At 42.1% G+C, this 13,037-nt stretch overlaps 1 protein-coding gene across 1 annotated transcript in view; it reads left to right on the top strand.

Moving 5' to 3' along the window:
* Window positions 1–13,037, top strand: part of Cryl1 (crystallin lambda 1) — a 150,175-nt gene that overhangs the window by 22,650 nt on the left and 114,488 nt on the right. The gene's annotated exons all lie outside the window — the stretch shown is intronic.

Raw genomic sequence — 13,037 nt, 5'->3', positions numbered from 1 at the left:
AGCACTCTACTATTAAGCCACCTTCCCTGCCCTCTAGTCAGGTTTTGAGCATCCCCATGTAAGCTCTAGAGTTGGCCAACATTTTGTTTAAGTCTATAATGAATATTTTATGATTTAGGGTTTTATGGTGTTTGTCTCAACTTGTGGTTGTAAAATAAAGTCCATAATCCATAAACAAATGGGCGTAACTGTGTTTTAATAATACTTTCATGGATCAATTGTGAACTTTGGCAATCATGTATTTTCCTATTATCATCCTACTACTTTGCTGTGTTTTTTTATTTGGCCAGTACTGGAGTTTGTACTCAGTCCCTGAGCTTTTTTTGTTCAAGGCTCATGTTCTACCACTTGAACCACAGCTCCACTTCAAGCTTTTTGGTGATAAATTTGGGATAAGAATTTTAGGGACTTTCCTGCTTGGGCTGGCTTCAAGCTTTGAATCTCAGATCTCAGCTTCCTGAGGATTACAGACATGAACAACTGTTGCTCAACTTTACTAAATTAAGAAGACAGGGGCTGGGAAGGTGGCTCAGTGGTAGAGTGCTTGTCTTGCAAGCCTGAGGCCCAGGGTTTGATTCCTCAGCACCATATAAGCAAAAAGAAAAAAGCCGGAAGTGGTGCTGTGGCTCAAGTGGTAGAGCGCTAGCCTTGAGCTGAAGAGAGCTGAGGGACAGCGCCCAGGCCCAGAGTTCAGGCCCCATAACCGGACCCCCCCCCAAAAAAAATAAATTAAGAAGACTTCCTTCCTTCCTTTTTAAAATTCGTTTATTTATTTTATGCTGGTACAGGGCTTTGAACTAAGGCTGGACATTGTCCTTTAGCTTTTGCAGAAGGCTGGTGTTCTATCGCTTGAGCCAGAGATTGACTTCTGGCTTTTTGGTGGTCAGTTGGTGAAAAGAGACACCCATACTTTTCTGACAGGCTGAGTTTGAATAGTGATCCTCAGATCTCAGCCTACTGAGTAGCTAGGATTAGTGGCATGAGCCACTGGAACAGTTGGGCCTCTTTTCTGACTCTGTTTGGTAGGCTGTGGTTGTAGGTTGTGACTACCATCAGGACATTACCTGTGAGTTGTGTTCTTAGTGTCCCTCATCTTCCACACGCTGTGTGGAACATTTCCCTGTGTTAGCCATTAGGAATGCACAAGTAAGAGCCAAATGAGTTTCCTATGTCTAGGTCTAAGCTTTAGTTTGTAAGTCAGGAATCTCCAAAGGCAAATCATTCTGTACCTATCTCATAAACATTTTACCTACTGTCTGTCTTGTCCTTTCAGTTTGGCTCACTTCCTATAGGGTGATTTTTAGTTAAAATTTCTCTAGAAATCCTTAGAAATTCTTTTTTGTTGTTGTTGGTTGTGGGCCTGAACTCTGGGCCTGGATGCTGTTCCTCAGCTCTTCAGCTCAAGGGGAGCACTTTACCACTTGAGCCACAGCACCGCTTCTGACTTTTTCTGCTTATGTGGTGCTGAGGAAGCGAACCCAGTGCCCATGCATGCAAGGTAAACATTCTACCACAGAACCACCTTCCCAGCCCAACAAATCCTTAGAAATTCTTATGTATGTTTTAAATTATAAAGTACTGTACATATGCAAATATATACATATCTATCTGTCCATCTATACATATGCACATATGCATATATATGCATATACACATATACATCTGTCCTTCTATCATCTTTATTCTATTTATGCATACATATTCACATGCACACACAATTTATCCATATATCCATCCTTCCATTATCTGTCTATCCCTATCTATATATCTGTCTATACATATCTGCATAAACACATCTAATCTAGCATCTATCCATCCTTCCCTCCTTTCATCTATCCACTTACCCATACATATTCATATATATACATCTCTCTCTCCCTCTCTCTATTTGTCTATATCTATCTATCTACATACCTACCTACCTATCTGTCTAAATACTGTACTGGGGATCAAACCAGGACATTATTACTGTGATATATACCAGCTCTTGTGCTATGCGTGCGTGTACGTGCATGCATGTGTGTGCACAAGTGTCAGTACTGGGGCTTGAACCCTGAACCTCTTGCTCGGCTTTTCTGCTCAAGGCTGGTACTCTACCATTTGAGCCATGCCTCTACTTCTAGCCTTTTGCTGCTTACTTGGAGATTAGAGTCTCATAGACTTCCTGGCTGGCTTCAAATCTCATTCCTCAGATCTCAATTTCCTGAATAGGTAAGATTGCAGATGAGAGCTACTGGTACCCTTATGAGCTACCAGCAGCCCTTGGATTTTGGAGACAGGATCTTGCTATGTAGCCTAGCCTGGCCTTAAACTCACATCCTCTTTTTTTCTTTTTCTTTTATTGTAAGGGTGATGTATAGAGGAGTTAGTTACATAAGTAAGATAATGAGTACATTTTTTGTGGAACATTGTTATCCCCTTCCCTTTTTCTCCCACATCCCTCGCCTCCTCTCCCCCCCCTCAAGTTGTAATCATTTTTTTTTTTGGGTCCGGTTGTGGGGCATGAACTCTGGGCCTGGGCGCTGTCCCTCAGCTCTTCAGGCTAGAGTGCTCTACCACTTGAGCCACAGCTCCACTTGCGGGTTTTTTCTTTTTGCTTATGTGGTGCTGAGGAATCGAACCCAGGGCCTCAGGCATGCAAGGCAAGCACTCTACCACTGAGCCACCTTCCCAGCCCCAAGTTGTAATAATTTCTAACATAATGTTTTGTGATTGCATTGGTTCAACCTTTGTCCTTGTGTCTTACCATTTTGTTATACCCCTTCCCTTTCTCAAATCAGATAAAAATATATACAAGATACAAGGTACTAAAATAAAAAACATTGACAACACTAGATAAACCAAAGAGAGAAAAATTAAGGAATAAATTTACATAGTACATTAAACAAAAGCAAAACAAAAACAAAAAGACCCTCAAAAATCCTCTTGTTTAATATCTTGGCCTTCATTTTGATTAGCATCATTTTATCTAGTCATATGTACATAACTATTGAGCTATTGTGATTCTCTGATAGGACTATTCTATACCAATGAGGGAAACCATGGAGCCTATGTTTCTTTGGGTCTGGCTTACTTCACTTAACATGATTTTTTCCAAGTCTTTCCATTTCTTTATGAATGGGGCCGTTTCATCCTTTCTGATGGAAGCATAGACTTCTGTTGTATATGTCTATTCTGTGTATATATACCACATTTTCTTGATCTGTTCATCTACTGAGGGGCATCTGGGTTGGTTCTATATCTTAGCTATGGTAAATAATGCTGCAATGAACATAGTTGTGCTGGTAGCTTTAGTGTGGCCTTGTCTGTGGTCATTTGGGAAATGCTCAGGAGTGGAATTGCTAGATCATAGAGGAGTTCTATGTTTAGTCTTTTGAGAACCTTTATACTGCTTTCCAGAGTGGTTGAACCAGTTTACATTCTCACCAACATAAATATAATCCTCTTGCCTCAGCCTCCTGAGTTCTGGGATTTCAGGTATGCATCACACTGTAACAACTACTCCTCTTAAATAGTAGAAGTAGTAAATATTAACTTAAAATTTGTAAAAGTGAATGTAAACTGGGTGAAGTTGATTTTTGTTCAATATTAAGACATGAAAGCTGGGCGCTGGTGGCTCACGCCCGTAATTCTAGCTACTCAGCAGGCTGAGATCTGAGGATCGGGGTTCAAAGCCAGCCTGGGCAGGAAAGTCCATGAGACTCTTATCTCTAATTAGCCACTAGAAAACTGGTGCTGTGGCTCAAGTGGTAGAGTACTAGCCTTGAGCTGAAGAGCTCAGGGACAGTGCCTAGGCCCAGAGGTCAAGCCCCACTACTGACCAAAAAAAAAATTAAGGAATTGTCACCCAACATATGCTGCCAGGGGACTCAGTGACTTTGGAAAATGAATAAATTGTGGAGTGTTGGTAAGCTCATGCTTGTAATCTTAGCTACTCAGGAAGCTTAGATCTGAGAATTGAGGTTTGAAGCCAGACTGGGCAGGAAAGTCTCTGAGACTTATCTCCAATTAACCAGAAAAAAGCCAGAAGAACTGTGACTCAAGTGCTAGAGCACCAGCTTTGAACTCGAGTCAAAAAGCCAAGTGAGAGAGCAAGACCCTCAACCATACCAAAAAAATGGTTAAGTTGTCATCCAAGACCAATCTTTTCATAAGGGTGGTGTAATGAGAAACTTAAAACACAGCCTACTTACATCTCATTGTGCAAGAGCTGATCCTCACAACTTCCTTTTTGTGCATTGTGTGCCAGGGTTAACATGGATTAGGTTTCATGTAAAAGATTTTCAGAGAGTAAAAGAAGCATTATAAACAGAAAAAACAGAAACCAAGTAAAGAAAGTTGTGATATGACCCATGGATGTGGTTGTTTGATTTCTTACAATTAGCAGCCAGTCTCATTTCCATATAGCACATGAGCCACCCTCCCACCCCACCCCCTGGCACAGGCTGTGTACATAAGCTGCCTTGTACAACTTAGGTTCCAGTCTGAAATCATTGTCTTTGGGTCTCCTACTCCCTTGTTTCAGTCTCTCCTGCCATTTCTCCATTCTGTGCAGATGGTCACTCTAGTGTTCAGATTCCTCTGAAAATAACTCAGCTTTTTATCTAGGCCAGGAGTTAATAAACCACCAGAAGTGATCTCTGAGGCAAATCACTTACTCCTAAGTAATTCAGCTTAGTGCTGGACTTAGGCATTGCTTTGTTTTTGACCTGCTACCTTTCTTTTTGCCCTCCCTAAATTCTACTTGGAACTCTCTGTGTAGATTTTTCTGTATTGATCTGTTCTCTGTCTCTTGTCTCTTTCTCTCCCTCCCTCCCCTCTCTCTTCTATCTCTCTTTGTGCTAGTCCTGGGGCTTGAACTCAGAGCTAAGCACTGTCTGTCCCTTAGCTTTTCACTCAGAGTTAAGGGAGCCACAGCTCTACTTCAGCTTTTTGGTAGGTGAGAGATAAGAATCTCATGGACTTTCTTCAGGCTGGGTTTGAACCACAACCCTCAGATCTCAGCCTCTTGTGTAGTTATTATGAGCCACTGTACCTGATTCTGTATTCCTCTTCTGAAATTTACTTTTAGTTGTCCTACATACCCACATGCCAGGATAACTGGAATTGTAAATTGTGGACTATAAAATGTTCATGAATTTCTCTCTTCTCTATCTACTGACCTCTTTTAATAGGATTTTTTGTTGGTTTTTGTTTTTTTGAGACAAGGTGTGGCTAGGTAGCCCAGGCTGACTGGGAATTCATGATTCTCCCACTATAGCCCCCCAAATACTGGGATTACAGCCGGGCACCTCCATTCCCAGTGCAATGCAACTTTTCTACTCTTATCTCCTGACCCCGGACTTGGCCATAGCCTTGAACTGCCAATAGAGTATTAGCCATCATGACTCAGCAGAAAGCCAGGAAGCTGCCATGCACTAAGACACCCTCCCTTGTTGTTGGGAACTTTTCCTGGCCCTCCTCAATCAGTTCAATATCACCAGGCAGTCACAGCAAGACCAGGTGCCCTCCAGCAGCACCCCCTCCAGCAATATCTTTAGCACCTCCTTGTACCCCAGCATTCCCATCACTAGCTGCAATACAGCTGAGTGAAGTCAGCCTGGACTAGTAACTCCCAACCAACCCAGCTGGCCACAGCTGTGAGCAAGCCTGGTGAAACCCGGCCTAAATGACCAAGCCCAGGAACATGATGGGAGACACTGGTTAACAGGCCTTGGCTGGGTTCCTGGTTTTAGGACCTGGAAGTATTATTGGTTTTCTTTCTACAAGCATCCAGCTGCTTCTGTAGGAAGTAATTTCAAGCTGTCAGCCCATTCCCTGCTTTCTAGGAACATTCAAAAAATAAAATTGGACTGAAACAGAGACACATACCTTTTTCTTTTCCTTCTTTTTGTGCTGTTTCCGGGGCTTGAACTAAGAGACTGGGTCCTGTCCCTTAGTTTTTTCACTCAAGGTTGGTGCTCTGTCATTTGAGCCACCTTTCCATTTCTGGCTTTTTTGTCATTAATTGGAGATAAGAGTCTCTGGACTGGGAGCCACAATCCTCAGATCTCAGCCTCCCAAGCAGATTATAGGCGTGACCCACCTCACACCAGGCTCCACACTCCCCCTCCTTATTTTTAGCTTAAAAAAATTAGTTATGCCAGAGAGGGTTCATTGGTAAGTCTCCAAACATGTTTACAATATATCCTAGTCAGTCTCACCCCCTGCTCCTCTTTTACCCTTCTCCTTTCCCCCAAACAATAGCATCAGGTTTCATTGTACTATTTTCATAAGTGCAAACACTCTTAGTTCATGCTGTACTCATTTGACTATAGATTGTTTAGAACTGCACAGCGATATTGACTAATATGACTTTTCTGTTCTAAAACAGTTATGGCCAACACAATATGACAAACAGAATCACACCATTATGTATCATCCTCAGGATGGATAAGTCAGGAGTGAGTAATAATATACCGTGAGATTCAGAATTGTTCCAGCCAAACTGATCACAGATGGAAAACACAAAATTTGAATATGGGCTTTATAGGTAAAACTCTGAGGATGGAGAAAACATGGCAGGTAGAAGAAAAGGATAATTGTATTTTTATACATTGCTCACAGTTAGAAAATGTAATAAAAATATCTTACTATAAATTATCAACAAATAGAAATAATCTAGGTAGAAGAAAAATGTAGGAGAAAGATGCAAACATAAGTAAAATATAAAGCAGACCTCCAATGGCTCACATCTCTAATATAGCTACTCGGGAGGCTGAGATCTGAGGATCAGGGTTTGAAGACAGCCCAGGCAGATTCTTATCTCCAAATAAAAGGCATGAAAGTATAAAAGTGTGACTTAAGTGGTAGAACACCAGTCTTGAGTGAAAAAGCTAAGGGAGAATGTGAAGCCCTGAGTTTAAGCACTAATATTGGTGCATAGGTGCATGTACATACACACACAAAGGTAGAAGACATATAGAAGAAATATTTCCAAAGAAAGACAGTATGGAAAACTGAATACAAAGAGTTAGACACCCTACTCTAGTGCAGAAGCTATCACAAGTAGATTAACTGGAAGTAGGGGTTGGTAGGTCACGTTGATGAAATTTGCTAGTCTGAAATCTCAGAAGTAATCTGATGTCATGTGGTGAAAAGGTCAACAGCAATGGGCTGTGGATTTGGCTGGTCATTCAACCTGATTTATCTATGTGTTCACAGGTACTGCTGTCACTTGGCTGACATTAGAACAGTTCAAACGATTGCTTCATTTCCCTTATTTTCTTCCTGAAGAGCTTTGCTTTATCTGATTTATTAAAGTCCTATTTGCTAACAGTACACCGGAAAACTTGGGGAGAAGTCCGTTTTGACTTTATCTAGATTATAGCTTTTTGTTTTGTTTTGTTTCCTGTGTTAATCCTAGGGTTTGAACTCAGGGCCTGAGTACTGTCCCTTAGTTTTTTTTTCACCCGAAGCTGGTATTCTACCAGCAACTCTTGAGCCACAGCAACTCTTTTGGCTTTTTGATGGTTAATTGGAGATAAGAATCTCAGAGCTCAGCCTCCTGAGCAGTTAGGATTACAGGTGTGAGCCACCAGAGCCCAGCTAGGCTTTTAAATAGAATGTTTGGTGTTTGGCCCTTTCCTCCTCCTATTTATATATATCTAAAGATGACCTGAGTGTGTTGATACCTGTCACCCCAGGTTCTTGTGGCAGAAGAACCATAACTTTGAAGCCAACCTGTGCTATGTAGCCAGGCCCTGATTCAAAAACAGTCTCTCTCAGGTGATTGTCTGTGTTCATGGCAGTAGATGGACTTCAGTGTTGGACAGACATGCCTATTCTTTGGAATCACCTGACCTCATTTCATAATTTTTCGGAGCAGCAACTACACCTGTCCCCGTGTACATGGAGGGTTACACAGGGCACTTATTGGCCCAATAGGGGAAATATCAATTAGGAACAACCCCAGCATTGGATACACAGCTGTCACATGCAGAAGAAATGCTTGGCCTTTTCCTTGTCTTACTGGTCTTTGCCGTTTGTCCCTGGTGTTGTGGGATCTCTGTATCTGGTGACCAAAGTGGACTCACTTCCTTTAATTTAGTCTTACCTCATGCTCAATGCTGTCTCAGATTCCTGAGGACTTAGGGGGTAGGTGTGTGTGTGTGTGTGTGTGTGTGTGTGTGTGTGTGTGTGTGTGTGTGTGTGTGTGTGTGTGTGTGTGTGTGTGTGTGTGTGTGTGTGTGTGTGTGTGTGTGTGTGTGTGTGTAAAACATCCCCTGGGAGTTCCCAAAAGGCTGAATTTTAAGAAAATGATGTCATGCCCTTTATTTTTCAGAATTGGTATTACACATAGAGTTCTACTATAGGTAAGTAAAGTACAAAAAGGAATTTGAGCCTGGTGCTGGTGACTTACACCTGTAATCCTAGCTACTAAGAAGGCTGTGATCTGAGGACATAGTTCCAAGCCATCTGGGTCAGAAAAATCCATGAGACGCCATCTCCAGTTAGCCAGCAAAAAGCTGGAAATAGGGTTCCAGCGTTAAGTGAAAAAGCTAAGCAAGATCCTGAGGCCCCAATACTGGCACAGAAAAAATAATAATAAAAGAAAGAGAAGAAAAGAAAATTGGGATGCAGAGCAAGTAGGGGTCAGTATATCTCAATAATCACAATCCTGAGCCTAGTATCGTGCCTGGCTCCAGCCTTAGGTTCCAGACAACTTATTGTGTGTGCTTTCCTCTGGGATACTGTGCTCATCGACTGTGACTAAATACCTGAGATAATTAACTTAGAAAAGGGTTGCCACACTCAAAATTTAGGATGAAATCCATGGGCTTCTGGGGGGGTGCTGAGAGGTGGGAAGTGTGTGGTGGAGTGAAAGCACAAGAAGAGGTAGGAAGCAAGAGAATTAGAAGGAGCTGCCCCACCCCCATTTTCCCCACAAAGCCCTGCCTCTTAAGCTTTCTGCCTTCTTTCAATAGCACCAATCTGGGGTCTGGCCCACAACACATGGCTTTTGGGGGATATATAACATCCAAAATATCTGCCAAGAACATATAATAGTGCTTTCCTCATGGAGGTTGAGAATTAAGTGAGACAATGTACTTTGGACTTTGAATTCTTGATATGAAGGTCCGTCCAGTAACTAACCAACCAGATGTTCAGGGAGTCTAGCAAGGAAGGTCTATAATGGCAACTAGGGCAGGAAGACCTTGAAGAGCTAGAAGGTAGAACAGCAGTAGAGACATGAGATGAGAGAGTAGGCTGGAGTGGGCCAAAGAGAACTTGGCTTATCCTCTGCTATGGTTTGAATGATGGTGTCCCCTCCAAAATTCACATGGAAACTTAATTCCCTATACAACTGCATTAGTAGATAGGCCCTAACGGGATTAGCACCCTTCTGTACTGATTCAAGGCTGAAGGGAGTGTGCTCTTTCAGAAGAGGGGCGTAGGAGGAGCTCTAGTAACCAAGGGAAAAAGTTCCCAGGGCTGGGCATGGTAGTGCATGCTGCTAATCCCAGCAGTCAGGTAGCTGAAGTAGGAGGATCCTAAATCCTAGGGCTTTAATGAAGATTTTGGAATCCAAGGCCTATACTATTATTTAATCACTTGGAATGTGCTAGCCAAAATGATTTTTCTCACTAATTCTACAAAGTATATTATCCCTAAAGTATATTATCCCTACCATTCATTTTGAATGGTAGCTAACATGAAGTTTGTGTGTGTGTGTGTGTGTGTGCGTGCGTGCGTGCGTGTGCATGTGTGCGCTTGTGCTTGTGCTTGTGTGTATACTGCTCTTGGGCTTGGACCCAGGACCTCACTATCTAATGCTCAAGGCTGATGCTCTGCTCACTTAAGCCACACCTTCACACCCACCTTTTTGCTGGCTAATTGGAAATAAGAATCTCTCAGATTTGTCTGTTCAGGCTGGCTTCAATCACAATCCTTAGTTCTTTGCTTACTGAGTAGCTAGGATTACAAGCATCGGGCATTACTGCTTGGCTCTACCATTATTTTAAGTATATAAAAATCCAGTAGGATTTAGTACATTTACATAATACCACAAATTTTGAAAGTGTTCCATCTAAAACTGAAACTCTGAACAAATTAAACACTTTTTTTTTTTTCCGGTCCACAGTATTTGTTTATTTATAAGAGAAACTACTCATCAGCCCACATATTTATGTTTCATAGTTCAGCAACACAGGTCAATCCAAAGAAATTCTTTACATTCCAAATTCACTTTGCACTCTGAAAGATACCGGCCTTCCTCATCTCCTCAAAACCTTTCATGGAATCATAATTTCTGTAGAAATCTGCATATACCTTCTTTCTTGGTTCAGCCACACCAAACTTACAGAGAGCTGAGACCCCCAAAGAGACAATGAATGCTCCAACAATATGAATCCACAGACGCTTGGCCAGACCTCGCAACTGAGGTTTTGCCAATGTACCAGAAGCCATGGTAGCAACTGTCCGGTGCTGTGGAAACCCGAACTCAGGCCTTAAATGCCGCCCGGCCCCACCTCCACCAACATGTATCATTTCTTTACCCTCCGCTCCTATTCTGTTCTATGAATCTGGGTACCTTACACATGTGAATCAAACAATATTTGTTCTTTGGTGACACTATTCTCTTATTTACTTAGTGTATATCCATGCTGTGGCATATGGCAGGGTTTTATTCTTAAAGGCAAAATAATGTGTCATTGTATTCACACTTTGTTTATCCAGTCACTGGTCTATGAACATTTGGGTTGCTTCCATTTTTGTTCTACTTTTGAATGACCCTAAAATGTATGCATGCAAATAACTTTTTTTTTTTTTTTAAATCAGTCGTGTGGCTTGAACTCTGGGCCTGGACACTGTCTCTGAGTTCTTCAGCTCAAGGCTAGTGCTCTACCATTTGAGCCACAGCACCACTTCCAGTTTTCTAGTGGTTTAGGAGATAAGAGTCTCACAGACTTTCCTGCCCTGGGTGGCTTTGAATGGCAATCCTCAGATCTCAGCCTCCTGAGTAGCTAGAATTCTAGGTGTGGGCCACTGGTGCCCAGCATGCAAATAACTCTTTAAGGTCCTGTTTTTATATCTTTTGGATATATATCCTATTACATGGTAGGGTTCCATTTTTTTTTATTATTTTGAGCAAGAGCAACCACCATTCTGGTTTCGATGGCAGCTGTGTCATATTTCATGTCAACTATCTAGGTACCAGGGCTCAATTTCTCACCTATTTAAATAGACATTCTTTTTTTTTTTTTTGGTCGGTTGTGGCGTTTGAACTCTGGGCCTGGGCGCTGTCCCTCAATTCTTCAGCTAAAGGCTAGCACTCTACCACTTGAGCTACAGCGCCACTTCCAGTTTTCTGAGTGGTTTATTGGAGCTAAGAGTCTCACAGACTTTCTTGCCTGGCCTGGCTTTGAACCATGATCCTCAGATCTCAGCCTCCTGAGTAGCTGGGATTACAGGTGTAAATCACCGGTGCCTGGCTGAGACATTCATTTTGAATACATTAAAATATATAAAAATTTAAAAAACTACTCATCTTGATTTGCAGATAAAATTATTTTACCCCTCTAGTTTAGAATAAAAATTTAACTTCTAAAGTTGGGCTGCAAGTTGTCTGATTCTGCACCATAGTGTTAGGCTGACCTCTGGTGGTAATACACATGCATTGCAGCCAAGTGCACATTCTGTTTTAGCTTTTATGTGTGGGTTTCACCACTGTTAGAATAGCTATTTTACTTTTCTCTACTTTTTAATGTTTTTTTTTAATTGGTGGGGATTGGCTTTGCACTTGCTAGCTACCTATTTCTTAAGTCATGAAAAGAAAATAGTTCTAAAAAAACAATGGGCACTATGTTAAATTTCTTATTCTGTAATGCCAGTATTGGCCCTTAAACTCGGAGCCTCGTACTCATTGGGGTTTTTTGGCTCACAACTGACACTCTACCACTTGAGCCACAACTTGGTCAGTTTTTTGCTGGTTAATTAGAGATAGTCTCATGGACTTTTCTGTAGTCTAAGCTCACCAGTTTGGGCGGGGGGGGGGGGGCAGGGGGAGGAGTTAGTAGTAGTAGGAGTTAGTAGCTCTGATGAAGGAGGAAATCCTCTCCCTAGGCACTGGTGACAATCTCAGCAGACATGTTTGTTTATGCTGGTAATGGGTCTTAAACCCTGGGCCTGGGCACTATCCTTTATCTTTTTAGATCAAAACTGGTGCTCTATCACTTGACCAAAACTCCACTTCAAGCTTCTGCCAATTAATTGGAGTTGAGACTTTCATGGGCTTTCCTGCCTGTGTTGGCTTTGAGCAGCTCCCAGCTTCCTGAGTAGCTGGGATTAGAGGCACCAGCCACTGGCCTGGCTCCCCAGGTTTCTTGTAGTAGTTTTATGGCTTATTATGGTCTTGGATCCATTTTGATTTCACTTTGGCACAGGGTGAGTTTCAACCTTTTGCATGTGGAGATGCAGTTTCTTCACGTCATTTCCTGAAGGGCTGTCCTTTCTCCACAGTCTGGTTTTGGTGCTTTGTCAGGAATCACTTGACTGTCTCTGGGTGGGTTTATTTCCAAGATTTCTGGTCTGTTCCATTGATCTGTCAGGTATTTTTGTTTGTTTTGGTGTGTGTGTGTGTGTGTGTGTGTGTGTGTGTGTGTGTGTGTGTGTGTGTGTGTGTGTGTGTGTGTGTGTGTGTGTGTGTGTGTGTGTGTGTGTGTGTGTGTGTGTGTGTGTGTGTGTGTGTGTGTGTGTGTGTGTGTGTGTGTGTGTGTGTGTGTGTGTGTTCCAGGACCATGTGGTTGAATTACAATGATGTAATTTTTGAAATCAGGTATTCTTATACCTCTAATTTTGTTGGTTTTATCAAGATTGCTTTGGCTATTTAAGTGCATCCATATAAATGTTAGGAGTGTGTGTGTGTGTGTGTGTGTGTGTGCACATGCAGGTACTGGGGCTTCAATTCAGGGATTTGCTCTCACTGAGCTTTTTGTTCTACCATGTTTTCAGGTTCAGCTTTTTGTTGGTTGATTGGGGATAATAGTCTCGGATTT

This window comes from Dipodomys merriami, unplaced genomic scaffold, assembly GCF_024711535.1.
Source record: "Dipodomys merriami isolate MVZ:Mamm:240054 unplaced genomic scaffold, mDipMer1.0.p SCAF_6, whole genome shotgun sequence".
In the NCBI taxonomy this organism is placed as follows: Eukaryota; Metazoa; Chordata; class Mammalia; order Rodentia; family Heteromyidae; genus Dipodomys; species Dipodomys merriami.
The sequence above is the reverse complement of the archived record's forward strand: the minus strand, read 5'-3'. Positions and strand labels throughout refer to the sequence as shown.